The sequence below is a fragment of the Triticum dicoccoides genome, chromosome 1A (assembly GCF_002162155.2).
Source record: "Triticum dicoccoides isolate Atlit2015 ecotype Zavitan chromosome 1A, WEW_v2.0, whole genome shotgun sequence".
Classification (NCBI taxonomy): Eukaryota; Viridiplantae; Streptophyta; class Magnoliopsida; order Poales; family Poaceae; genus Triticum; species Triticum dicoccoides.
This window is the reverse complement of record NC_041380.1, coordinates 328748326-328761254: the sequence shown is the minus strand read 5'-3', so window position 1 is coordinate 328761254 and position 12929 is coordinate 328748326.

The following is a 12929-nucleotide window of genomic DNA, read 5'->3' as shown; positions in this document are numbered from 1 at the left end:
ACGCGCCCTGCAGCCCTCTCCTCCTCCGCCGGCCCGTGCGGCCCATGGGGATCCCGTCCCGGGCCGTCTAGGGCCCGATCCCGCGCGCCCGAGCGCGCCTGCTTCGCCTCCCGATCTAGCCCGTCGCCGGTCGTCTTCTCCGTCGTCGCTCGCCGGAGCTCTGCCGGGATCTTGCCAGAGACCTCCAGCATGCCGGCCCCGTGCCTCTCCCTTCCCTTTCTCTCCTCTGCTCTCACTCTCCCTCACGAGCTCTCTCTCCATGCACCTCGCAGGAACACCATGGCCGCCCCGATCTACGCGCTCACGCCGCCCCAAGCCGCCGCTTCACCGGGAATGGGTTGCCCCGCGCCCGATCTACCCATTCACGGCCTTCCCGATGCTCGCTGGAGTTCCACGCCTCCACGCCATCGCCGTTGACTTCCGCCGGCGCCATCCTGTAGCAGAGAACGAGCTACCCCCGACCTGGATCCAGTTTCGCGCTGGTAGTTTTTCACCAAGTCCCAGAATTTTCATCTTATGTGCACTGGTTTGACCTAGCGTAACTTCCTGCTCGTAACTCTGTTTGGCACGCATTTTATGTCAAAATGTTCGCCTCGACGATTACATCATTTCGTCTCATTGCATCATTTTCATTTGAGCTCATCTTGATGCCCGAAATGCTGTTGGAAGAGGGATATGTGGTGAATTTGTCAGATCTATTTCGGCAAATAGACTTTTGTCATTTTTGCCATGTTTAATGTGTGCATGCTATGACCCTGAGCTCTACATGTGTTTTGTTATATGCCATGCCATCTTTACAGAGGTGCTTGCCATGTATTTTTGGGATATGTGTGATGACTAGCACAAGCTTGCAAAGTAGTGCATTCGTTAAGGCTGATTTCAGGGACTTAGGATTTCTCTAAATCCTTGATCTATTTTTATCAATATACCATATGTTCATGTTGTTTCCTAGTGATCCGTGCCTCTTTTGAGGATGATCAGTAAGGATTATTTGTTAATCTTGTGGTTCTCTATCCATACATGTCTTTGTTTGCAATTATGGATCACCCTAGCTTGAGTCAATCGAGCTCTACTTTTGCTATTTCGTGAATCTGGGCAGATTGTCTACTTGTTAGCTGTTTTGCCGAGGATGTTGTTGTTGATCCGTACATGCTATGTCGTAGTTCTTTCCATGCCTAGCTTCTATGCTATGTATTCGTGGTGGTGTATGCTTAGTTTGTCATGCCATGCTCTGTAGTGAGTGCATCGAGCTCGTAAACATGCCTAGTTGTTAACTGATTTGCATGCTCCAGTTTTTCACTAAGTCTGAGATCTGTTTATGTTTTTTCCATGTTCACATGCTTTCAATTGTATTTTCTAATCCCTTTTGGCTCATGGTCACTAAGGGACTTTTGTTAAGTGCTTTGAGTAGCTTCATGCCATGCCTTGTTTTGCCATGTTAAGTTCCTGTAGATTGTAGTTTTCATGCTCTAAAGTATGCTTCCTGATGATAAATTCCAGACTTGTGTTAATTTCACCAAGTTTGAAACCTGTTATCATTTGCTCTTTTGCCATGTTTGTTTGAACCTGTTAATGGATGAATTAGCCATAGCTTAGTGTTCATTTTTTTTCAAGCTTCATGAGTGGATCCCTGCCATGTATGTTGTTGCCATGTTTGAGTGCTGTAGCATATTTAACTTGATGCATTTAGATGGCTACTTGCTGTTTATCGCAGACCGGTGCCATATTTGTTTTGCTTGCCATTTCCAAACCGTGCATCCGATCCCGGTGATCTTTATATCGATTTCAACCGAAATCATCTCACCTTTCCAGTGGCACTATTGGATTTCCAAGTTGAGGCCAGGTTCAATCATTCTTTTCCAAATCATGCATATGCATCGCATACCGCATCCCGCATATCATACCATGTTCATGTGTTGGTTGTTTACTATGTTGTGTGCTTATTTTCGGTGTTTGCTTCTTCGGGTTGGTTCCGATAATGTCGCGTTTGTGAGGACCCGTTCGTGTACGTCTGTTTGTCTTCTTCATGGACTCGTTCTTCTTCCTTGCAGGATTTCAGGCAAGATGGCCATACCCTCGAAATCACTTCTATCTTTGCTTGCTAGTTGCTCGCTCTTTTGCTATGCCTATGCCGCGATACCTACCACTTGCTTATCATGCCTCCTATATTGTTGAACCAAGCCTCTAACCCACCTTGGCCTAGCAAAACCGTTGTTTGGCTATGTTACCGCTTTGCTCAGCCCCTCTTATAGCATTGTTAGTTGCAGGTGAAGATTGGAGTTTGTTCCATGTTGGAACATGGATATTTTGTTGGGATATCACAATATCTCTTATTTAATTAATGCATCTATATACTTGGTAAAGGGTGGAAGGCTCGGCCTTATGCCTGGTGTTTTGTTCCACTCTTGCCGCCCTAGTTTCCGTCATATCGGTGTTATGTTCCCGGATTTTGCATTCCTTATGCGGTTGGGTTATAATGGGGACCCCTTGACAGTTCGCCTTGAATAAAACTCCTCCAGCAATGCCCAACATTGGTTTTACCATTCGCCACCTAGCCTCTTTTTCCCTTGGGAGTCGCTCTCCCGTGGGTCATCTTTATTTTAACCCCCCCCCCCGAGCCAGTGCTCCTCTGAGTGTTGGTCCGACCGAGTAGACTGCGGGGCCACCTCGGGGCAACTTGTGGGTTGGTTTTACTCGTAGGATGTCTCATCTGAGTGTGCCCTGAGAACGAGATATGTGCATCTCCTATCGGGATTTGTCAGCACATTCGAGCGGTGTTGCTGGACTTGTTTTACCATTGTCGAAATGTCTTGTAACCTGGATGCCGAGTCTGATCGGAATGTCTTGGGAGAAGGAATATCCTTCGTTGACCGTGAGAGCTTGTGATGGACTAAGTTGGGACACCCCTGCAGGGTTTTGAACTTTTGAAAGTCGTGCCCGCGGTTATGGGCAGATGGGAATTTGTTAATGTCCGGTTGTAGAAAACCTGAAGTTGACCTTAATTAAAATACATCAACCACGTGTGTTACCGTGATGGTCTCTTCTCGGCGGGGTCCGGAAAGTGAACAAGGTGGTGGAGTAATGCTTGACGTAGGTTGTTCTAGGATCACTTCTTGATCATAGTTGTTCGACCGTGCTTTTGCCTTCTCTTCTCACTCTCATTTTCGTATGTTAGCCACCATATATGATAGTCGCTTGCTGCAGCTCCACCTCATACCTTTGCCTTACCTTTAAGCTTAAATAGATTTGATCGTGAGGGTGCGAGATTCCTGAGTCCCCGTGGCTCACAGATACTTCCAAAACCAGTTTGCAGGTGCCGATGAGTCCGTGCCGATGACGCAACCAAGCTCAGGAGGAGCTCGATGAAGATCTTGTCCTTTGTGTTGTTTCGTTCTAGTTGATCAGTAGTGGAGCCCAGTTGGGGTCGATCGGGGACCTTGTCGCATTTGGGGTTCTTCTTTTATTTTGGTTCCGTAGTCGGACCTTGATTGTATTTGGATGTTGTAATGCTTTATTCATGTAATTGTGTGAAGTGGCGATTGTAAGCCAACTATGTATCTCTTTCCCTTATGTATTACATGGGTTGTGTGAAGATCACCTCACTTGCGACATTGCTTTCAATGCGGTTATGCCTCTAAGTCGTGCTTCGACACGTGGGAGATATAGCCGCATCGAGGGCATTACAAGTACCTCTTGAGATCTTGGAATGCCTTGTCGGCCTCTTCAGTCCATTCGAAGGGGCCCTTCTTCTTCATCAACTTGAAGAAGGGCAGTGCTCGTTCCCCCGGCTTGGAGATGAAGCGCCCTAGCGCGGTTACACGCCCGTTGAGCTTCTGCATCTCTCTGCGGGTCCTTGGCGGGCTCATGTCTTCAACTGCTTTGACCTTCTCCTGGTTGGCCTCGATGCCCCTGTGGGACACGAGAAAACCTAGGAGCTTGCCCGAGGGGACCCCAAACGCGCACTTCTTTGGGTTGAGCCATAGGTCCACTTCATTGAGGCTCGCAAAGGTTTCTTCCAGGTCTTGTATCAGGGTTTTTTCCCAGGACTTCACCACAATGTCGTCGACGTAAGCTTCAGTGTTCCTCCCGAGCTACCGGCCTAAGGCAATGTGCATCAGCCGCTGAAAGGTTGCGCCTGCATTGCGCAACCCAAATGGCATGCATGTGTAGCAGTACACTCCACATGGGGTTAGGAAAGCCGTTTTTTCATGTATTCTACCGCCATCTTGATCTAGTGATAGCCTGAGAAGGCATCTAGGAAGCACAATAGGTCACACTCTACGGTAGAGTCGACTATCTGGTCAATGCGGGGGAGCGGAAATGGATCCTGTGGGCAGGCTTTGTTGAGGATGGTGAAGTCGACACACATGCGTTCCTTTCCTCCCTTTTTCGACACAACGACAGGATTAGCCAGCCAATCAGGGTAACGGACCTCGGGGATAACTCCTGTCGCTTCTAGCTTTCGGGTCTCCTAAACGATGAAAGCTTGTTTCTCAGTGGACTGTCGCCTCGCCTTCTGCTTCACGGGGCGCACGTTGGGGCACACGTTAAGGTGATGCTCAATCACACCCCTCGGGACCCCTGCTAACTGATCAGGTTCCCATGTGAACACCTTCTTGTTCACATGCAGGAACCTCACCAGGGCCTTCTCCTGCTCGGGCTCGAGGTTGGCTCCTATGGTGAAGGTAGCGTCAGTGGACCCATCCTCGTCGACCGGTACTTGCTTGGTTTCCGCCTTGTCTTGGGTGAACAGTTGCTTCTTTTTAGCCGGCGCACCCCCCTTGGGCTCAAGGGCGTCGGTGCTGGTGGGCTGCGCCACCGCGGGCACCCTGAAAGCAAGCTTGAGCGCCTGCAGAGCATCCCTTGTGTCTCCTGACATGATAAGGACGCCGCTGCTCCCGGGCATCTTCATGAGGTTGTACACCGGGTGAGTTGCTGCCATGAACCAGGCCAAGGCCGGATAGCCGAGGATGGCGTTGTAGGGGAGGCCGATGGGGGCGATGTCAAAGTCGATCAGCTCTGTGCGGAAGTTGTTGTGGGTGCCGAAGGTCACTGGGAGGCGGATCTGTCCCAAGGAGGCGGTGGAACCGACTCCGACACCCGAGAAAGGCCTGCTAGGCAAAAGCCGGTCTAGCGGCACATGGAGGAGGCTGAAGGCATCCACCGAGAGCATGTTGAGGCCGGCACCGCCGTCGATGAGGGTCCTGGTGATGGCTACCTGGCAGACGGTGGGGGTTCATAGCATCGAGAGCGCGCACGAACCGATGGGGTTGAAGGGGTGATCATCCAAGTCGAAGGTTAGATCGGCCTCGGGCGCCACCCAGCCCAGGGGGGCTTCTCGATGCTTGGAGGTGGTGCTGATCTGGCGGGTGAACGGCTTGACGTGGTGGCTCGAGGGTGGTGCCTGTGAGCCACCCAGGAGAGCTGCGACGACGGGCGGCACTGGTGCGGCATAACTGGCGAGGAAGAGGTCGCGCAGCTCCTCCCAGGAGGTCCCAGAAGCCGTCGGTAGGTGGAGGAGCCACGCGCGCGGGTCACCGGCGAGGGCCATGGGAAACCAGTTGGCCAACACCCGGTCGTCGCCCCCGGCTTTGAGGACGGCCTCCTCATATGCCAGCAGGAAAACCAGCGGATCTGTCGCGCCGTTGTAGTGCGGCGGCATCTCAGGCTCGAACTTGTGCGGCCACTACACCTGTCCCAAGGTGGGGGCCAAGGCTCAGAGCCCCCCAGTCCCAGTGCCGGCATCGGTTGCCGGAGCGGGAGGCGGGTTGTACGCCATGAGGGCGAAACGCGATGTTGGTGAAGAGAGGGTTGTCGAGAGGGAGAACTCCGGCGCACCCCTACCTGGCGCGCCAAATGTTGGATTTCGAGTTCCGGCAGACCCTTAAGGTTCGAACTCTGGGGTGCGCACGGAGATCTTTCCCCTACCAACTCGCGCTACTATGGCTCGCAAGAAATCTAGGCTGGAAAGAAGAACACACAAAGGACACGAGGTTTATACTGGTTCGGGCCACCGATGTGGTGTAACACCCTACTCCAGTGTGTGGTGTGGTGGATTGCCTCAGGGGCTGATGATGAACAATACAGGGGGAAGAACGGCCTCGCGAGAGGTGTTCTTGAGCTGGTGTGGTATGTTCTACTTGGTCTCGATCCCCCTCCCTCTATGGTGGCTAGTCCTACTTATGGAGGCCCTGGTCCTCTTCCCGAAATGCAAGCGGGAAGGGCGCCAACAATTGGCCATTTTGAAGGGGAACATCTAGTACAAGTTATCCTGACCAAAGGTGGTCTTCGGCTGCCAAAAGCATTGGTGATGACGCCGTCTTGGGCTCCACGATGACCTCCGACCTGCCGCTCTACTGGTCTTGGTCTCGTCGCACCGGAACGGTAACCTTTGCCCGATGCCTTGGACTGTGCTTGTTCCCTTTGCACCAAAGGGGAAACAAGGACACTACACAGGCCGGTGCCCGCCTGGCGCCCGCCTGATCTCGATCGTCATGGCTTGCGTCACGGGCTCCTCATGAGGTGCCCCTGCCTTGATCTCTCCGCCTCCTCGCGAGCCTGCCTGATGAGGCTGCTCCTGAGGAAGCTTCCTGTCGTCCGCCCCGCAGGGCTTGGCCCCTCGTGAGGGTCTTGAGTTTGAGCTGATGAAGCTGGGCCGCACTGGGCCCCCACTCGAGCTACGCCGCAGGCCGCAGGCAGGCAAGTCTGGGGACCCCCGTTCCCAAAACGCCGACAATTTTCAATCTCCTTGCTCAAAGCACCTCTCACAAAACTGCTTGGGGAGATTGTTCCTTGGTATGTGATTCCTCCATTGGTCCAATTAGTTTTTGTTCTAGTGCTTTATTCATTGCAAAGTTTTGCTGCTTAGGTGACCCTGTTCTTGAGCTTGCATGTCAAATTTATATGGTCAAAAGTAGTTTTGATGCCTGATATAGGCTCTAGGCACTTGTAGGAGTAGTTGCTATCAATATTATTGAGTTTGGTTTACTTTTATTTTGAAGTTACTAAAAATTTCAGAATTTTTTAGAAAATGATGAAGAGACTTTTGAGAGGCTCATCGAGCCGAAGCTCGAAGGAAAAGGCACAGAAGCCTAAGTATAATCTGCCTCGCACCGCAGAGGTTCGGTCGTGTGAATGGCCTTCCGATGATTTCTTGAGAGCAGCCAGGATTTATGAAGAATTTTATGAATTGGCTAAGAATGCAGACCTCACCGCTTTCCTCAACGACCAACGCGATCAGTATCTCTTACTCACAAATATCTTTGTGCAAACCTTTCATTTCCATTCTAGGAGCTCACCACCTACGGTGGAGTTTCATTTATATGATGAGCATAAGGAGATGTCACTTTATGATTTTTGTCGGGTTTGTTTAGTCCCTTTCGAGGGCAAGACAGAGGAACCACATCGCTAGGATGTGGATGGGTTTATTGATACTATCACTGTAGGGGAAACAAGGAAGGTTTCCGATGCACGAATCACTAGCATACATTTTCCTGTTTTACGCTATTTTGCATTATTTGCTAGTCGTTGTTTAATTGGTCACGGAAACTGTGGAAACCTTAGTGTCCCTGATATTATTATTTTGCTCCACGGTTTATTCGGTGATAACTCTGTTAGTATGGGTGGCATTATTGCTAAATGGTTAAGTCTGAACCATACAAAGGGCCCCATCTTTGGAGGCATCTATGCTTCACGCCTAGCTGCACATTTTAACATACCTATTAGGCATTATGAGAAGGAAGAAAAAGTCCTGCCTCGTGATTATTTAGATTATAAAAGTATGGTGGCACATGATTTTATTGTTAAGAATAGGGAAGGAGAGCTTAAATACAAATTGTTCTTCGATAAACATCATCCTGAGACTATTACCATGCTTGCCCCTTCTTTGTTTGATTTATCTGCAGGCCAACACCTTGTTCCATTAGAGGCTATTCACGCCTACCGGAACCTTGCACCAGCCATGGAGCCAGAGCGAGAACCACAAGTTGATCCTTCATGACAGTCTAATTACCAGTGGGATCCGGAGATGATTGCCAACCAGTGGCAATCGGAGTCTTCTTCTTCGCAGTACGACCCCAACTATTATTATGGATATCTGCCAGGCCAGCCATGGCCATAGACCAACTTAGGCCAAAAGCCTAAGCTTGGGGGAGTATGTATTTCCCACCGACATTACATTTATGTTCACACACTCATTGCTAGATGTCGGTGCTCATACCTTTTCATTGTATCATCCATGCTAGTTTACTTTCCTTTTTATGCTTTCTTTTTGTGTGTTTAATAAACCTTAAGAAAAAAATGGTTGTAGCTTTTAATTAGTTTACTTTCCATGCTTGTAGTAGTGATTAAAAAGAAAACCCAAAAAAAATTCATGTTCTTCTTTTACTTGTTAGGAGCTCTCCCGTGTAAATAGTTTCTTTTCTTTTCTTTGGGGGTCGATAGGAGAAGACCATGATTAAATTGTTGAAGTGGCTCTTATATGCATAATTGTTGATCTGACAAAAGAGCCCATATTGCCTTGTCTTCTCCTGTTCATTGAATGCTTGCAGATTCCAGCTTAGTCCAATGCACATGCACAATTATTATTATCCACATCGTTCGGTCATGCAAGTGAAAGGCAATAATGATGATTATATGATGAACTTATTGAGATGAGAAAAGCTGGTATGAACTTGACCTCTCTTGTTCCTGATCCAGCCTATTATGAATAAACACTTTTGCAATGACAACTAGAGATCATAGTTTCTTGTGCCATGCTTGATTAGCTATGAGTTATAATGGTTTACCTTGCGTGCCAACATGCTATTGAAATGGTTATGATGTGGTATGATAGGGTGGTATCCTCCTCTGAATGATTTAAGTGACTTGACTTGGCGCATGTTCACACATGTAGTTGAAAAAAAATCAACATAGCCTTCACGATATTTATGTTCATGGTGGACTATATCCTACTCATGCTTGCATTTGGTGTTGATTAATTTTAATGCATGTTCATGACTGTTGTCGCTCTCTAGCTAGTCGCTTCCCAGTCTATTGCTAGCCTTCACCTGTACTAAGCGGGAATACTGCTTATGCAACCAACTCCATAAACCCCAAAGTTATTCCATATGAGTCCACCATACCTACCTATATATGGTATGTACCTGCTGTTCCAAGTAAATTTTTATGTGCCAAACTCTAAACCTTCAAATAAATATCCTGTTTCGTATGCTCGAATAGCTCATGTATCAACTAGGGTTGTCCGTATCTTCCATGTTAGGCGGGTTATTCTCAAGAGGAGTGGACTCCGCTCCTCACTCACGAGAAAGTGGCTGGTCACCGGGATGCCCAGTCCCATGCTTTATGCTAATCAAATCAAAATAATTGCAAACAAAACTCCCCCTAGGACTCTTGTTAGTTGGAGGCACTCGTTGTTTCGAGCAAGCCATGGATTGATGCTTGTTGGTGGAAGGGGGAGTATAAACTTTACCATTCTGTTTGGGAACCGCCTATAATGTGTGTAGCATGGAAGATATCGCCATATCTTGGTTGTTATGTTGACAATGAAAGTATACCGCTCAAAATATTATTCACCTCTATTTCAAAACCAAGCTCTAGCACCTCTACAAATCCCTGCTTCCCTTTGCGAAGGGCCTATCTATTTACTTTCATGTTGAGTCATCATTCTCTTATTAAAAAGCACTAGTTGGAGAGCACCGCTGTCATTTGCATCCATTACTGTTAGTTTACATTGAGTATGACTTGATTGGATCTCTTTTACCATGAACTACAATGTCTAGTCAGTCCTTGGTCTTTAAAGGTGCTCTGCATTTATGTTTTGCAGTCTCAGAAAGGGCTAGCGAGATACCTTCTTGTTATATCATATTATGATTGTTTTGAGGAAGTGTTGTCATCCGAGATTTATTATTATTGCTCACTAGTTGATTATGCCATTGATATGAGTAAACTTGCGACCTAAGCGTTATTGCGAATGTCGTTAGTTATAGTCTTTGCTGAAAACTTGAATGCTGGCTTTACATATTTACAACAACAAGAGCAAACAAAGTTTGTAAAAGTTTTTCTTTATCACTTTCAGTTTGTCAACTGAATTGCTTGAGGACAAGCAAAGGTTTAAGCTTGGGGGAGTTGATACGTCTCTATCGTATCTACTTTTCCAAACACTTTTGCCCTTGTTTTGGACTCTAACTTGCATGATTTGAATGGAACTAACCCGGACTGACGCTATTTTCAGCAGAATTACCATGGTGTTATTTATGTGCAGAAACAAAAGTTCTCGGAATGACCTGAAACTTCACGACAACTTTTTGGAAAATATAAAAAATACCTGCAAAAGATGAAGGCCAGGGGGCCCACCACCTGTCCACGAGGGTGGGGGCGCGCCGGCCCACCTAGGGCGCGCCCCCTACCTCGTGGGCCCCCTGGAGCTCCTTCGTCTCCAACTCCAACTCTATATATTGTGTTTCGGGGAGAAAAAATCAAAGAGAAGAATTCATCATGTTTTACGATACGGAGCCGCCGCCAAGCCCTAAAACCTCTCGGGAGGGCTGATCTGGAGTCCGTTCGGGGCTCCGGAGAGGGGAATCCGTCGCCATCATCATCATCAACCATCCTCCATCACCAATTTCATGATGCTCACCCCCGTGTGTGAGTAATTCCATCGTAGGCTTGATGTACGGTGATGGGTTGGATGGGATCTATCATGTAATCGAGTTAGTTTTGTTAGGGTTTGATCCCTAGTATCCACTATGTTTTGAGATTGATGTTGCTATGACTTTGCTATGCTTAATGCTTGTCACTAGGGCCCGAGTGCCATGATTTCAGATCTGAACCTATTATGTTTTAGAGTTCTTGATCCTATCTTGCAAGTCTATAGTCACCTATTATGTGTTATGATCCGTTAACCCCAAAGTGACAATAATCGGGATACTTACCGGTGATGACCGTAGTTTGAGGAGTTCATGTATTCACTATGTGTTAATGCTTTGTTCTGGTACTCTATTAAAAGGAGGCCTTAATATCCCTTAGTTTCCATAAGGACCCCGCTGCCATGGGAGGGTAGGACAAAAGATATATCGACTAGAGGGGGGGTGAATAGGCGATTTTTATGAAAGTCTTCAAAACGTGGAAGTTATGAAGACAAACGATAGAAATAAACCTATTACCATGCAGAGGAAGGTAGACTACACGAGACAAGCCATAGTCAAGTATTCAATGAAGTGAAAGCACAATGACTTAATAGCAGCAATGTAGTAAGGATCAGGTAGGAAGATATTATGAAGCCATACAGAACATGCAGTCACTCAGTGAAGACAAAAGATAGTGCAAACATACAATGACTTCACAAGGAGCGACAGTAAGTAAAGGGAAGGGAAGATGAAACCAGTGACTCGTTGAAGACAATGATTTGTTGGACCAGTTCCAGTTGCTGTGACAACTATACGTCTGGTTGGGGCGGCTAGGTATTCAAACCTTAGGACACACAGTCCCGGACACCCAGTCCTGAACACACAGCTCAGGACACCCAGTCCTCACCGTATTCCCCTTGAGCTAAGGTTACACAAACCTCGCCCAATCACTCTGGTAAGTCTTCAAGGTAGACTCCCAAACCTTCACAGACTTCGTTCACCGGCAATCCACAATGTCTCTTGGATGCTCAGAACGTGATGCCTAACCGGCTGGAGGATGCACAGTCCTCAAGTGTAATAAGTCTTCAGATCACACAGACAAGAAGACTTAAGTGATGCCCAATTCTCTCTGGATCTGGGTGGTTAGGGCTTTATCCTCGCAAGGAATTCTCTCTCAAAGGCTTCGAGGTGGGTTGCTCTCAAACGACAAAAGCCGTTCTCTCAATCTGAGCAGCCAACCGTTTATGGTTGTGGGGGGTGGGCTATTTATAGCCACTTGGCAACCCGACCTGATTTGTCCAAAATGACCCTGGGTCACTAAGGTACTGACACGTGTTCCAACGGTCAGATTTCAAACTCACACGGCAACTTTACTTGGGCTACAAGCAAAGCTGACTTGTCCGACTCTAGACAAGATTCGCTCTCATAGTCTTCACTCGAAGACATAGGTTTTTGGTTAGGCATCACTTCAGTCAGTCTGACTGGTTCTCTTGGACCCCACTTAACAGTACGGTGGTTCCTATGACTCAACACAAAAGAAAAAGAACTACGAACGATCTAAGTCTACGAGCTCCATAGGCTTCATGTGGTGTCTTCTCTTGTCATAGTCTTCAATGTGAATATCTTCATATACCACCTTTGACTTCAATGTCTTCATACATTTTTAGGGGTCATCTCTGGTAGGAAAACCGAATCAATGAGGGACTTCTACCTGTGTTATCCTGCAATTCTCACAAACACATTAGTCCCTCAACTAGGTTTGTCGTCAATGCTCCAAAACCAACTAGGGGTGGCACTAGATGCACTTACAATCTCCCCCTTTTTGGTGATTGATGACAAACTAGTTGAAGTTTTCAAAGGGGAATATAATCTGTGAAATTGTAAAGGATAAGGAATTGTCTTCATAAGTTGCAAGGGCTCCCCCTGAAGATGTGCATATAGGTAATTTGCTTTTGGAATGCAAATGCACATGGCAGGTTGTACTTGTGGAGATCCACTTCAACTTATGATGACAATCCACTATGCATGTGAAAGTATATGAAGATAATGACATGTATAATGGAAAATGGACGTCTGCAGAATGATCTAAGTGAGGAATTTATCGTCGCACATGCGGAATTTATCATCGCAAAACAAAGTGGTAGATAAGTAGCAGACGACCATCGAGTTTAAGTGTTACAACTCAAAGAACCAAATGTAGCAAAACGAGAGTTGTAAGCACGAAGCAAAATATAAAGCACCCGCCCATATGGACCCGCTTGAAGACTATCAACCTCATATGCTTCTCCCCCTTTTGTCAGTAAG